The 13,997-nt window shown below is 37.2% G+C and overlaps 1 non-coding gene across 1 annotated transcript; it reads right to left on the reverse strand.

The window, feature by feature from the left end:
• Positions 1 to 2,489: 2,489 nt before the first annotated feature.
• LOC112746774 (small nucleolar RNA R71) lies at positions 2,490 to 2,597 on the reverse strand. The gene has a single exon (XR_003174638.1). It is a non-coding gene; the product is annotated as a small nucleolar RNA R71 (small nucleolar RNA).
• Positions 2,598 to 13,997: the final 11,400 nt, after the last annotated feature.

Genomic DNA, 13,997 nt, shown 5'->3' on the forward strand with positions numbered 1-13,997 from the left:
ACGAAAACATCTCTATACGCTTATCTGAAATTCTCACCAATGAATTACATAAGTATCTCTATCCCAGTTTATATTTTATTTATGTTTTTATTATCAATTCACCATAACCATTTGAATCCGCCTGACTGAGATTTACAAGGTGACCATAGCTTGCTTCAGGCCGACAATCTCGGTGGGATCGACCCTTACTCACGTAAGGTTTATTACTTGGACAACCCAGTGCACTTGCTGGTTAGTTGTGCGAAGTTGTGATAAAGAGTTGAGATTACAATTGTGGGTACCAAGTTGTTGGCGCCATTGATGATCACAATTTCGTGCACCATATTTTTGGCGTCGTTGCCAGGGATCGTTCGAGTTTGGACAACTGACGGTTCATCTTGTTGCTCAGATTAGGTAATTTTATTTTATTTTTAAGCTTTTTATTTCTTATTTTCGAAAATAATACAAAAATAAATTTTCTTTTCTTTTTCGTTTTTACCACAATAATTTTCGAAAATCCAAAAAAAATTTATAAAATCATAAAATCAAAAATAATTTTTGTGTTTCTTGTTTGAGTCTAGAGTCAAGTTTTAAGTTTGGTGTCAATTGCATCTTTTTAATTTTCAAAAAAAATTTATTTTCGAAAATTTCGTGCATTGCATTCTTCATGATCTTCAAGTTGTTCTTGGCCAGTCTTCTTGTTTGATCTTCATATTTTCTTGTTTTGTGTCTTTTCTTGTTTTTCATATGCATTCTTGAAACATTAATGCCTAAAGAAAAAAATTTTTTAAGTTTGGTGTCTTGCATATTTTCTTTTCTTGAAAACTTTTCAAAAATATGTTCTTGGTGTTCATCTTGACATTCAAAGTATTCTTGGTGTTCATCTTGATATTCAAAGTATTCTTGCATGCATTAGTTGTTTTGATTCATGATTTTCATGTTTTGTTTCATTTTTACTGTTTAATAAAAAGAAAAAAAAAGAGAAAAACAACAAAAAAAGATATATTTTTCTCTTTCATCATTAAAAATTCAAAAAATCAAAAAAATATCTTTCCCATATTCTATCATAAAATTTCGAAAATTTGGGTTGACTTTTTCAAAAAAAAAAAATCATAAAATCAAAAAAATATCTTTCCCTTAGTTGTTTCTTATGAGTCAAATCAAATTTTCATTTTAAAAACTATATCTTTTTCAAATATTTTTCAAAAAAATCAAATCTTTTTCATTTTTCTTTCATAATTTTCAAAAATTTTAAATTGATTTTCAAAAATCTTTTTCTTATTTCTATTTCATATTTTTGAATTTAATACTAACAATTAATGTGATTGATTCAAAAATATTAAGTTGTTACTTGCCTATTAAGAAAGGTTCAATCTTTAAATTTTAAAATAATTTCTTTTAGTTTCTTGTTAGTTAAGTAATCAACTTTAATTTTCAAAATCAAATATTTTTAAATTTCTTTTTCAAATATTTTTCAAAATAAATTTCAATCACATCTTTTTCAAAATCAATTTCAAAATCTTTTCTAACTTCTTATCTTTTCAAATTTGATTTTCAAATCTTTTTCAATTAACCACTTAACTTTTTGATTAATTCTTATCTTTTTCAAAACTACCTAACTAATTCTCTCTCTCTAATTTTCGAAAATCCCTTCCCTCTTTTTCAAAATTCCCTTTTTTTTAACTAATTGTTTTAATTTTTAATTTAATTTGATTTCAATTTTAATTTTCGAAATTTAACTTTAAATTTTAATTTTTTATTTAATTAATTTTCGAAATTCCCTCCCTCTCATCTCCTTCTATTTATTTAATCTACTAACACTTCTCTTCCACCCAAAATTCGAACCCCATCTTCCTCTCCGTGTTCGAATTTTACCTCTTCTCCTTTTTACATTCTTCTCTTCTTATACTTGCATAAGGAATCTCTATACTGTGACATAGAGGATTCCATATTTTCTTTTCTGTTTTCTTCTTTTTCATATGAGCAGGAACAAGGATAAGAACATTCTTGTTGAGGCTGATCCTGAACCTGAAAGGACTCTGAAGAGGAAGCTAAGGGAAGCTAAAGCACAACTCTCTGGAGAAAATCTGACAGAAATTTTTGAAAAAGAAGGAGACAAGGCTGAAAATAATAACAATGCAAGGAAGATGCTTGGTGACTTCACTGCACCAAATTCCAATTTACATGGAAGAAGCATCTCAATTCCTGCCATTGGAGCAAACAACTTTGAGCTTAAACCTCAATTAGTTTCTCTGATGCAACAGAATTACAAGTTTCATGGACTTCCATCTGAAGATCCTTTTCAGTTCTTAACTGAGTTCTTGCAGATCTGTGATACTGTTAAGATCAATGGGGTTGATCCCGAGGTCTACATGCTTATACTTTTCCCATTTGCTGTAAGAGACAGAGCTAGAATATGGTTGGACTCTCAACCTAAGGATAGCCTGAACTCTTGGGATAAGCTGGTAACGGCTTTCTTAGCCAAGTTCTTTCCTCCTCAAAAGCTTAGTAAGCTTAGAGTGGATGCTCAAACTTTCAAATAGAAAGAAGGTGAATCCCTCTATGAAGCTTGGGAGAGATACAAGGAACTAACCAAAAAGTGTCCTTCTGACATGCTTTCAGAATGGACCATCCTGGATATATTTTATGATGGTCTGTCTGAGCTATCAAAGATGTCACTGGACCATTCTACAGGTGGATCCATTCACCTAAAGAAAACGCCTACAGAAGCTCAAGAAATCATTGACATGGTTGCAAATAACCAGTTCATGTACACTTCTGAAAGGAATCCTGTGAATAATGGGACGCCTATGAGGAAGGGAGTTCTTGAAATTGATACTCTGAATGCCATATTGGCTCAGAATAAAATATTGACTCAGCAAGTCAATATGATCTCTCAAAGTCTGAATGGATTGAAGGAATCATCCAATAGTACTAAAGAGGCATCTTCTGAAGAAGAAGCTTATGATCCTGAGAACCCTGTAATAGCAGAGGTGAATTACATGGGTGAACCCTATGGAAACACCTATAATCCCTCATGGAGTAATCATCCAAATTTCTCATGGAAGGATCAACAAAAGCCTCAACAAGGCTTTAATAATGGTGAAAGAAGCAGGTTTAGCAATAGCAAGCCTTTTCCATCATCCACCCAGCAACAGACAGAGAAATCTGAGCAGAATCCATCTAGATTAGCAAATATAGTCTCTGATCTATCTAAGGCCACTTTAAGTTTCATGAATGAAACAAGGTCCTCCATTAGAAATTTGGAGGCACAAGTGGGCCAGCTGAGTAAAAGAGTCACTGAAACTCCTCCTAGTACTCTCCCAAGCAATACAGAAGAGAATCCAAAAAGAGAGTTCAAGGCCATTGATTTAACCATCATGGCCGAACCTACAAGGGAGGGAGATGATGTGAATCCCAGTGAGGAAGACCTCCTGGGACGTCCAGTGATCAACAAGGAGTTTCTCTTTGAGGAACCAAAGGAATCTGAGGCTCATCTAGAGACCATAGAGATTCCATTGAACCTCCTTTTACCATTCATGAGCTCTGATGACTATTCATCTTCTGAAGAAGATGAAGACATTGCTGAAGAGCAAGTTGCTCAATATTTAGGAGCAATCATGAAGCTGAATGCCAAATTATTTGGCAATGAGACTTGGGAGGATGAACCTCCATTGCTCATCAAGGAACTAAATGCCTTGGATAGGCAGAAATTACCTCAAAAGAAACAGGATCCTGGTAAATTCCTAATTCCCTGTAACATAGGCACCATGACCTTTGAGAAGGCTCTGTGTGACCTGGGATCAGGAATAAACTTAATGCCACTCTCTGTAATGGAGAAACTTGGGATCTTTGAGGTGCAAGCTGCCAGAATCTCATTAGAGATGGCAGAGAACTCAAGAAAATAGGCTTATGGACTAGTAGAGGACGTACTAGTAAAGGTTGAAGGCCTTTACATCCCTGCTGATTTCATAATCCTAGACACTGGGAAGGATGAGGATGAATCCATCATCCTTGGAAGACCCTTCCTAGCCACAGCAAGAGCTATGATTGATGCAGACAGAGGAGAATTGATCCTTTAACTGAATGAGGACAACCTTGTGTTTAAGACACAAGGATCTCCTTCTGTAACCATGGAGAGGAAGCATGAAAAGCTTCTCTCACTGCAGAGTCAACCAAAGCCCCCAAAGTCAAACTCTAAGTTTGGTGTTGGGAGACCACAACCAAACTCTAAGTTTGGTGTTGAACCCCCACATTCAAACTCTAAGTTTGGTGTTGGGAGGTTCCAACAATGCTCTGAACATCTGTGAGGCTCCATGAGAGCTCACTGTCAAGCTATTGACATTAAAGAAGCGCTTGTTGGGAGGCAACCCAATGTTATCTAATTATATCTATTTTATTTTCTTTTTGTTATTTCATGTTTTATTAGGTTGATGATCATGTGGTGTCACAAAAACTACTGAAAAATCAAAAACAGAATGAAAAATAGCATTGAAAATAGCACACCCTGGAGGAGAGCAGTCTGGCATTTAAACACCAGAAACAAGCATCTGTCTGGCGTTTAACGCCAGAAATAAGCACCAAGCTGGCGTTTAACGCCAGAAACAAGCATCTGTCTGGCGTTAAACGCTAGAAACAAGCTACATTTGGGCGTTTAACGCCAGAAACAAGCAGCAGTCTGGCGTTAAACGCCAGGATTGCACAGCAAGGGCGTTTTACACGCCTAATTGGAGCAGGGATGTTAAGTCCTTGGCCCCACTGGATCTGTGGACCCCACAGGATCGCCACCATTTCTTTTCTCCTCTTCACACCTTTTCATAACTCTCTTCTACAAATACCCTTCACCAATCACCTCCATTACTCCTCCAAAACCATCATACAACCCACCTACACCCACCCACTCAAATTCAAACCATCACTCTTTCCTTTTCATACATCATTACCACCTAAACCCCCCTGGCCGAACCATTCACACACCTCCATCTTCTCCATCTCTTCTTCTTCTCATCCTTTCTTTCTTCTTTTGCTCGAGGACGAGCAACCATTTTAAGTTTGGTGTGAAAAAGCATTGCTTTTTGTTTTTTCATAACCATTTATGGCACCTAAGGCCAAAGACACCTCATTGAAGAGGACAAGCCCATCACTAAGAAAAGGATGGAGCAAATAACAGATCATGGACCCCAGCAAGAGTATGAGAAAATTTCTCTCCATGAAATCCCTGAGATGCCTCAGGGGATGCCTTTTCCTCCACAAAACTATTGGGAGCAAATCAACACCTCCCTAGGAGAATTAAGTTCCAACACGGGACAACTAAGGGTGGAGCACCAAGAGCATTCCATCATCCTCCATGAAATTAGAGAAGATCAAAGAGCTATGAGGGAGGAGCAAGAAAGGCAAGGAAGAGACATAGAGGAGCTCAAAAGCACCATTGGTTCTTCAAGAAGCGGAAGACATCACCCTCACTAAGGTGGACTCATTCCTTAATCTCCTTGTCTATTTATTTTACTATTTTTTCGATTTTTGAGCTTTATGTTTTATTTATGTTTGTGTCTTTACTATATGATCACTAGTGTCTAAGTGTCTATGCCTTAAAGTTATGAATATGAACCCATCACCTCTCTTAAATGAAAACTGTTCTAATTACAAAAGAACAAGAAGTACATGGTTTCGAATTTATCCTTGAAACTGGTTTAATTATTTTGATGTGGTGACAATACTTTTTGTTTTTTGAATGAATGCTTGAACAGTGCATATATCTTTTGAAAGTTGTTGTTTATGAATGTTAAATATGTTGGCTCTTGAAGAATAAGGAAAAAGGAGAAATGTTATTTGATAATTAGAAAAATCATAAAAATGATTCTTGAAGCAAGAAAAAGTAGTGAATATAAAAGCTTGCAAAAAAAATAGCGAAAAAAAAGAAAGAAAAAGAAAAAGCAAGCAGAAAAAGCCAAAAGCTCTTTAAACCAAAAGGCAAGAGCAAAAAGCCAATAGCCCTTAAAACCAAAAGGCAAGGGTAAATAAAAAGGATCCAAGGCTTTGAGCATCAGTGGATAGGAGGGCTTAAAGGAATAAAATCCTGGCCTAACCGGCTAAACCAAGCTGTCCCTAACCATGTGCTTGTGGCGTGAAGGTGTCAAGTGAAAACTTGAGACTAAGCGGTTAAAGTCAAGGTCAAAAGCAAAAAAAGAGTGTGCTTAAGAACCCTGGACACCTCTAATTGGGGACTTTAGCAAAGCTGAGTCACATTCTGAAAAGGTTCACCCAGTTATGTGTCTGTGGCATTTATGTATCCGGTGGTAATACTGGAAAACAAAGTGCTTAGGGCCACGGCCAAAACTCATAAAGTAGCTGTGTTCAAGAATCAACATACTGAACTAGGAGAATCAATAACACTATCTGAACTCTGAGTTCCTATAGATGCCAATAATTCTGAACTTCAATGGATAAAGTGAGATGCCAAAACTATTCAAGAGGCAAAAAGCTACAAGTCCCGCTCATCTGATTGGAGCTAAGTTTCATTGATATTTTGGAATTTATAGTATATTCTCTTCTTTTTATCCTATTTGATTTTCAGTTGCTTGGAGACAAGCAACAATTTAAGTTTGGTGTTGTGATGAGCGGATAATTTATACGCTTTTTGGCATTGTTTTTACATAGTTTTTAGTATGATTTTGTTAGTTTTTAGTATATTTTTATTAGTTTTTAATTAAAATTCACATTTCTGGACTTTACTATGAGTTTGTATGTTTTTCTGTGATTTCAGGTATTTTCTGGATGAAATTGAGGGACTTGAGCAAAAATCAGATTCAGAGGTTGAAGAAGGACTGCAGATGCTGTTGGATTCTGACCTCCCTGCACTCAAAGTAGATTTTCCGGAGCTGTAGAACTCCAAATGGCGTGCTCTCCTTTGCGTTAGAAAGTAGACATCCAGGGCTTTTCATCAATATATAATAGTTCATACTTTGCCCGAGTTTAGACGACATAAACTGGCATTTAACTCCAAGAGAAGCCTCTACACGTGTAAAGCTCAATGCTCAGCCCAAGCACACACCAAGTGGGCCCCGGAAGTGGATTTCTGCATCATTTACTCATTTTTGTAAACCCTAGTAACTAGTTTTTAGCATAAATAGGACTTTTTACTATTGTATTTACATCTTTGGATTATCTTTAGTTTCATCTTTAGATCACGTTTGGGGGCTGGCCATTCGGCCATGCCTGGACCTTCATCACTTATGTATTTTCAACGGTAGAGTTTTTACACACCATAGATTAAGGTGTGGAGCTCTGCTGTTCCTCATGAATTAATGCAAAGTACTATTATTTTTCTATTCAATTCAAGCTTATTCCTATTCTAAGATGTTCATTCGCACCCAAGAACATGATGAATGTGATGATTATGTGACGCTCATCATCATTCTCACTTATGAACGCGTGTCTGACAAACACTTCCGTTCTACATGCAAACAAACTAGAATGAATATCTCTTAGATATCTAATACAGAGGACCGAGTCCGAGATATTAGAATGTCCGTGGTATAAGTTAGAACCCATGGACGGCCATTCCTGAGATCCGGAAAGTCTAAACCTTGTCTATGGTATTCCGAGTAGGATCCCGGAAGGGATGGCTGTGACGAGCTTCAAACTCGCGAGTGTTGGGCGTAGTGACAGACGCAAAAGGATAGTAAATCCTATTCCAGTATGATCGAGAACCGACAGATGATTAGTCATGCAGTGACAGCGCATTGGACCATTTTCACAGAGAGGATGGGATGTAGCCATTGACAACGGTGATGCCCTACATAAAGCTTGCCATGGAAAGGAGTAGGAATGATTGGATGAAGACAGCAGGAAAGCAGAGGTTCAGGAGGAACGAAAGCATCTCTATACGCTTATCTGAAATTCTCACCAATGAATTACATAAGTATCTCTATCCCAGTTTATATTTTATTTATGTTTTTATTATCAATTCACCATAACCATTTGAATCCGCCTAACTGAGATTTACAAGGTGACCATAGCTTGCTTCAGGCTGACAATCTCCGTGGGATCGACCCTTACTCACGTAAGGTTTATTACTTGGATGACCCAGTGCACTTGCTGGTTAGTTGTGCGAAGTTGTGATAAAGAGTTGTGATTACAATTGTGCGTACCAAGTTGTTGGCGCCATTGATGATCACAATTTCGTGCACCAGAGAGCATCAACAATTGGGATGAATTGGTGAGCAAATTCCTAGCCAAGTTCGACCCACCTCAGAGGGCCATCAAGCTGAAAATAGAAGTGCAAACATTCATTCAAATGGAGGGAGAGTCGCTGTATGATGCATGGGAGAGATACAAGGCCTTAATCAGGAAGTGTCCCCCAGAAATGTTTAGTGAGTGGGATAGACTCCAAAACTTCTATGAAGGGTTGACCCTGAAAGCTCAGGAAGCATTAGATCATTCAGCATGAGGCTCATTGCAGCTAATGAAGATAGCAGAGGAAGCCCAGAGCCTCATAGAGATGGTGGCAAACAATCAATACTTCTTTGCTCATCAAAGACAATGCCAACCAGCCCAGAGAAGGGGTGTGCTGGAGCTTGAAGGTGTTGACACTCTCTTGGCACAAAACAAACAGATGCACCAACAACTTCAGCAACAAATGGAAATGATGGCCAAGAAAATTGATGGACTGCAAATTTCTGCAGTAAATACACAAGGTCAATCTCAAACCTCACATGAGTGGAATCAATCTGAAGAAAGTTTTGGGACATTCAATTATGAGCAACAAAGCCCTGATCAGGTACAATACATGAATAACACTTCAAGTTCATTTCAACACAATTTTCATGGTGATGCATACAAGACACTTTGGAAGACTCATTCTAATTCAAGGTGGGGTGAGCATCAGAGTCAAGGACAAAGGGACTTCAACTGTGGCAGCCTCAGCAACACAAACAACCATAACTATTCATCCAATAATACTAACAATTCAAAAACTCATAAAATACATGTCACCAATCCTATAACAACTCACAAAACTACCAGAATAACTTTTCCACATCTACATTCTATCTACAAAATATCCCTATAGATAATTCAAACAACCTTCAGCCACAACAATCTCATCTCACACAGCCACAACCAAATCCAGACTCTCAAAGAATCTCTAGTCTAGAGATATTAATGGAGAAACTCATGAAAAATCAAGAGATGACAAGACAAGATCAAGCCATAACAAGCAAAAACCAAGAAACTTCAATCAAAAATCTTGAGAGGTATATGGAACAAATGGCTAAGCAAATTTCAGAAATGGGTGAGAAGAGAGCTAATATCTTCCCCAATACCACTGAAGAACACCCAAGGAATAAAGAAAAGACCACAAAGTGGGAGGAGTGCAAGGCAATCATAGTGGGAAGTAAGGAGACTAGGGAGAAGGAAGCTATCAATCAGGAAGAACACAATAGAGAAGTTCCACAAGGAGAGATAGAGGGGAGAAGTGAAGAGGATAGAAAGACTAAGGAGGCACAAATCTCAAAGGGAGACAAGAATATCCTTGAGCCACAGCTACAAGAGAAGAAGGAAGGGGTGAAGTTATATGTCCCCAAACTCCCATACCCTTAGAGGTTCAAAAAAGAAAACGAGGATAAGCAATACTCAAAGTTCCTGGACATATTTAAGACACTCAGCATCAATATTCCTTTCTTAGAAGCACTTGAACAGATGCTATTGTATGCCAAATTTAGGAAGGAATTGCTGACAAAGAAAAAGTCCCTAAAAGAAGGATAAATTATTGAGATGACAATGGAATGTAGTGCTATTCTCCAAAGAGAGTTGCCAGAGAAGAAAGATGATCCTGGGAGTTTTTATATACCTTGCACCATAGGAAACATAACAATTGAGAAGTCATTCTGTGATCTTGGTGCAAGCATAAACTTGATGCCTTTGTCTCTAATGAGGAAACCCCAGATTTTCAAGCTGAAATCCACACGAATACTTCTTCAAATGGCTGACAAGTCCATTTAGCAAGCACTTGGAGTTGTAGAGAATGTGCTGGTGAAAGTGGAGAAATTCCTTCTCCCAACTGATTTTGTCATCCTGGATATGGAGGAAGACCCTAACACTCCCATCATCCTGGGGAGGCCTTTCCTGGCTACGGACAGAGCATTGATAGATGTTGAAAAAGGGGAATTGTTGCTGAGAGTGCATGATGAGCACCTAGCATTCCATGTTTTTAAAACCCTGCATGAGCCTACTCAAGAAGAAGATTGTATGAGGGATAAGGCCAGAAATCAAAGCTTGAAGGAGGCATTCAATGAGTTAACTCCAAGACTTCTAGATCCATGCTTGAAAGAGGTAGAGATGGTGCAACAGACAAAAAAATCAAGGAGGAACTAGATCCAAAACCCCCAGATGAGAACCTCGACACTCCAGATAAAGAACCACCAAAGCATGAATTATCTTCTGAGAAAGAAAAGAAGAAGAGGCCAAAAGGGTAGAGAAACAAGAAAATTCCCACTGAAGGCTTCTCACCAGGGGATAAAGTGATGTTAAACACCTAACCAATGAAGGTGTGTCCACAATTATCTGAGTACTATACTGTGAACCGGATCCTTTCACTTGAACACCTAGAGATCATCAAAGAGGAGACCAGAAGGAAGTTCACAGTAAGAGGAGAAAAGCTAATGCACTATGATTTTCAGCCTCCATGATCAAAGAACAAGATGTCAAGCTAGTGACAATAAAAGAGCGCTTGTTGGGAGGCAACCCAACCTGAGGTAATCTCTTTTCATAGCTATTTCAATAAAAAGGTTAATTAGTTTTATCTGTAGTGCAAGGAGCTAAGTTTGGTGTTGCACACCAAAACAATCTAAGGGAGAATGAAGGATTCTAAGTTTGGTGTTCCACCAAAAATCTTATCATAAAACACATTCTCACCTTCTGCATAATGCTAGCTTCAAGCAATCAGATAAACTAGTTAACCAATTTGCTGCTTTCTAGTGCTATTACCTTTAGCAAAGACAGAAGGATTTTACATATGGTTAAATTGCTGCATGAGAAACATTGGCAAGGGACTAAGTTTGGTGTTCACATACCAAAGTAAGTTCAAAAGCCCATAAATAAGCTTTGCATACTAACCAGTTGCCTTAAGGGCTTGAGAAGTAAGCAACTTTTGAGACTCGTAGAGGAAAATGGCCAACATTTTAAGACAATCTGCATTATGACTCAAAAGGGACACAACAGAAGGAAGAATGAAAAGTTGAAACCCAATAGGTTGTATTTACACTGGATCCTTGTTGTTGTGAAATGTTTTAATTCAGGGATTCCTTTATGTCTGGCTAAAGTGTTCATTTAGTTGCAAGTGGAAGTATTTGCTAAAGAATGCTGTCTGCATAATCTTGTCATCCTTCATTTGCTTCAATTTTGTTTTGTTTCCCTGCTGCTTGAATAAAAGAGAAATGTGTGATTGAGAAAAGTAATTGTTCAATGTCGCAAAAGTTAGAATGAAAGTTAATGGTGGTATTTGCTTGGTTCAATTGTTAGCTCATAAAATAAATGCTGCATAATGATATGTTCCTTGAAGCTTAAGCTAGTTGGCTGCTATAATCTTTCAATTAATGAAAGTCCCTTGAGAATGAATCAAAACAAAAAGAAAAAGAAACATTGGCAAGGGACTAAGTTTGGTGTTCACATACCAAAGTAAGTTCAAAAGCCCATAAATAAGCTTTGCATACTAACCAGTTGCCTTAAGGGCTTGAGAAGTAAGCAACTTTTGAGACTCGTAGAGGAAAATGGCGAACATTTTAAGACAATCTGCATTATGACTCAAAAGGGACACAACAGAAGGAAGAATGAAAAGTTGAAACCCAATAGGTTGTATTTACACTGGATCCTTGTTGTTGTGAAATGTTTTAATTCAGGGATTCCTTTATGTCTGGCTAAAGTGTTCATTTAGTTGCAAGTGGAAGTATTTGCTAAAGAATGCTGTCTGCATAATCTTGTCATCCTTCATTTGCTTCAATTTTGTTTTGTTTCCCTGCTGCTTGAATAAAAGAGAAATGTGTGATTGAGAAAAGTAATTGTTCAATGTCGCAAAAGTTAGAATGAAAGTTAATGGTGGTATTTGCTTGGTTCAATTGTTAGCTCATAAAATAAATGCTGCATAATGATATGTTCCTTGAAGCTTAAGCTAGTTGGCTGCTATAATCTTTCAATTAATGAAAGTCCCTTGAGAATGAATCAAAACAAAAAGAAAAAGAAAAAGAAAAGCCAAGAATTGGCAAAGAAACAAACAATAAGGCTAGACACCAATAGCTTGGACCCTAGAACACATGTCTGTGGTGTTTTTGTACTAGGATATGCTTGGACAAGTAGGTTCTGAGGAGTATTTTGAAACTTGGCCACTTAGATCAACTGATTTGGAATTGCCAACTGAAAGTCCACAATAAAGAGCAACCTAGCTACAAAACATTTAGTGATCCAAAGAGATGTTGGGCATCAATGATCCTAGGAAGAAAATGTGAGCCATGTGTTTGTGGTGAAGAAATGTTGAGCAAAAATTAAGCCAAAAGGTTGTTGCAACATTTGCCACCAAGCCTTCAATAAGTAATAAGCTCTACGCAAAATAAAGAAGGAAAAGCTAGCAAGGGATTAATCAAAAAGTAAAGCATTATAATAGCAACCTTAGTGAATCTTTGAGGAAACATATCTTATGTAACAGCAAGTAATAAATGAAGGATTCTAAGTTTGGTGTTCACACACCAAAACAATCTAAGGTAGAATGAAGGATTCTAAGTTTGGTGTTCCACCAAAAATCTTATCATAAAACACATTCTCACCTTCTGCATAATGCTAGCTTCAAGCAATCAGATAAACTAGTTAACCAATTTGCTACTTTCTAGTTCTATTACCTTTAGCAAAGACAGAAGGATTTCACATATGGTTAAATTGCTGCATGAGAAACATTGGCAAGGGACTAAGTTTGGTGTTCACATACCAAAGTAAGTTCAAAAGCCCATAAATAAGCTTTGCATACTAACCAGTTGCCTTAAGGGCTTGAGAAGTAAGCAACTTTTGAGACTCGTAGAGGAAAATGGCGAACATTTTAAGACAATCTGCATTATGACTCAAAAGGGACACAACAGAAGGAAGAATGAAAAGTTGAAACCCAATAGGTTGTATTTACACTGGATCCTTGTTGTTGTGAAATGTTTTAATTCAGGGATTCCTTTATGTCTGGCTAAAGTGTTCATTTAGTTGCAAGTGGAAGTATTTGCTAAAGAATGCTGTCTGCATAATCTTGTCATCCTTCATTTGCTTCAATTTTGTTTTGTTTCCCTGCTGCTTGAATAAAAGAGAAATGTGTGATTGAGAAAAGTAATTGTTCAATGTCGCAAAAGTTAGAATGAAAGTTAATGGTGGTATTTGCTTGGTTCAATTGTTAGCTCATAAAATAAATGCTGCATAATGATATGTTCCTTGAAGCTTAAGCTAGTTGGCTGCTATAATCTTTCAATTAATGAAAGTCCCTTGAGAATGAATCAAAACAAAAAGAAAAAGAAAAAGAAAAGCCAAGAATTGGCAAAGAAACAAACAATAAGGCTAGACACCAATAGCTTGGACCCTAGAACACATGTCTGTGGTGTTTTTGTACTAGGATATGCTTGGACAAGTAGGTTCTGAGGAGTATTTTGAAACTTGGCCACTTAGATCAACTGATTTGGAATTGCCAACTGAAAGTCCACAATAAAGAGCAACCTAGCTACAAAACATTTAGTGATCCAAAGAGATGTTGGGCATCAATGATCCTAGGAAGAAAATGTGAGCCATGTGTTTGTGGTGAAGAAATGTTGAGCAAAAATTAAGCCAAAAGGTTGTTGCAACATTTGCCACCAAGCCTTCAATAAGTAATAAGCTCTACGCAAAATAAAGAAGGAAAAGCTAGCAAGGGATTAATCAAAAAGTAAAGCATTATAATAGCAACCTTAGTGAATCTTTGAGGAAACATATCTTATGTAACAGCAAGTAATAAATGAAGGATT

Source organism: Arachis hypogaea, chromosome 14, assembly GCF_003086295.3.
Source record: "Arachis hypogaea cultivar Tifrunner chromosome 14, arahy.Tifrunner.gnm2.J5K5, whole genome shotgun sequence".
Lineage (NCBI taxonomy): Eukaryota > Viridiplantae > Streptophyta > Magnoliopsida > Fabales > Fabaceae > Arachis > Arachis hypogaea.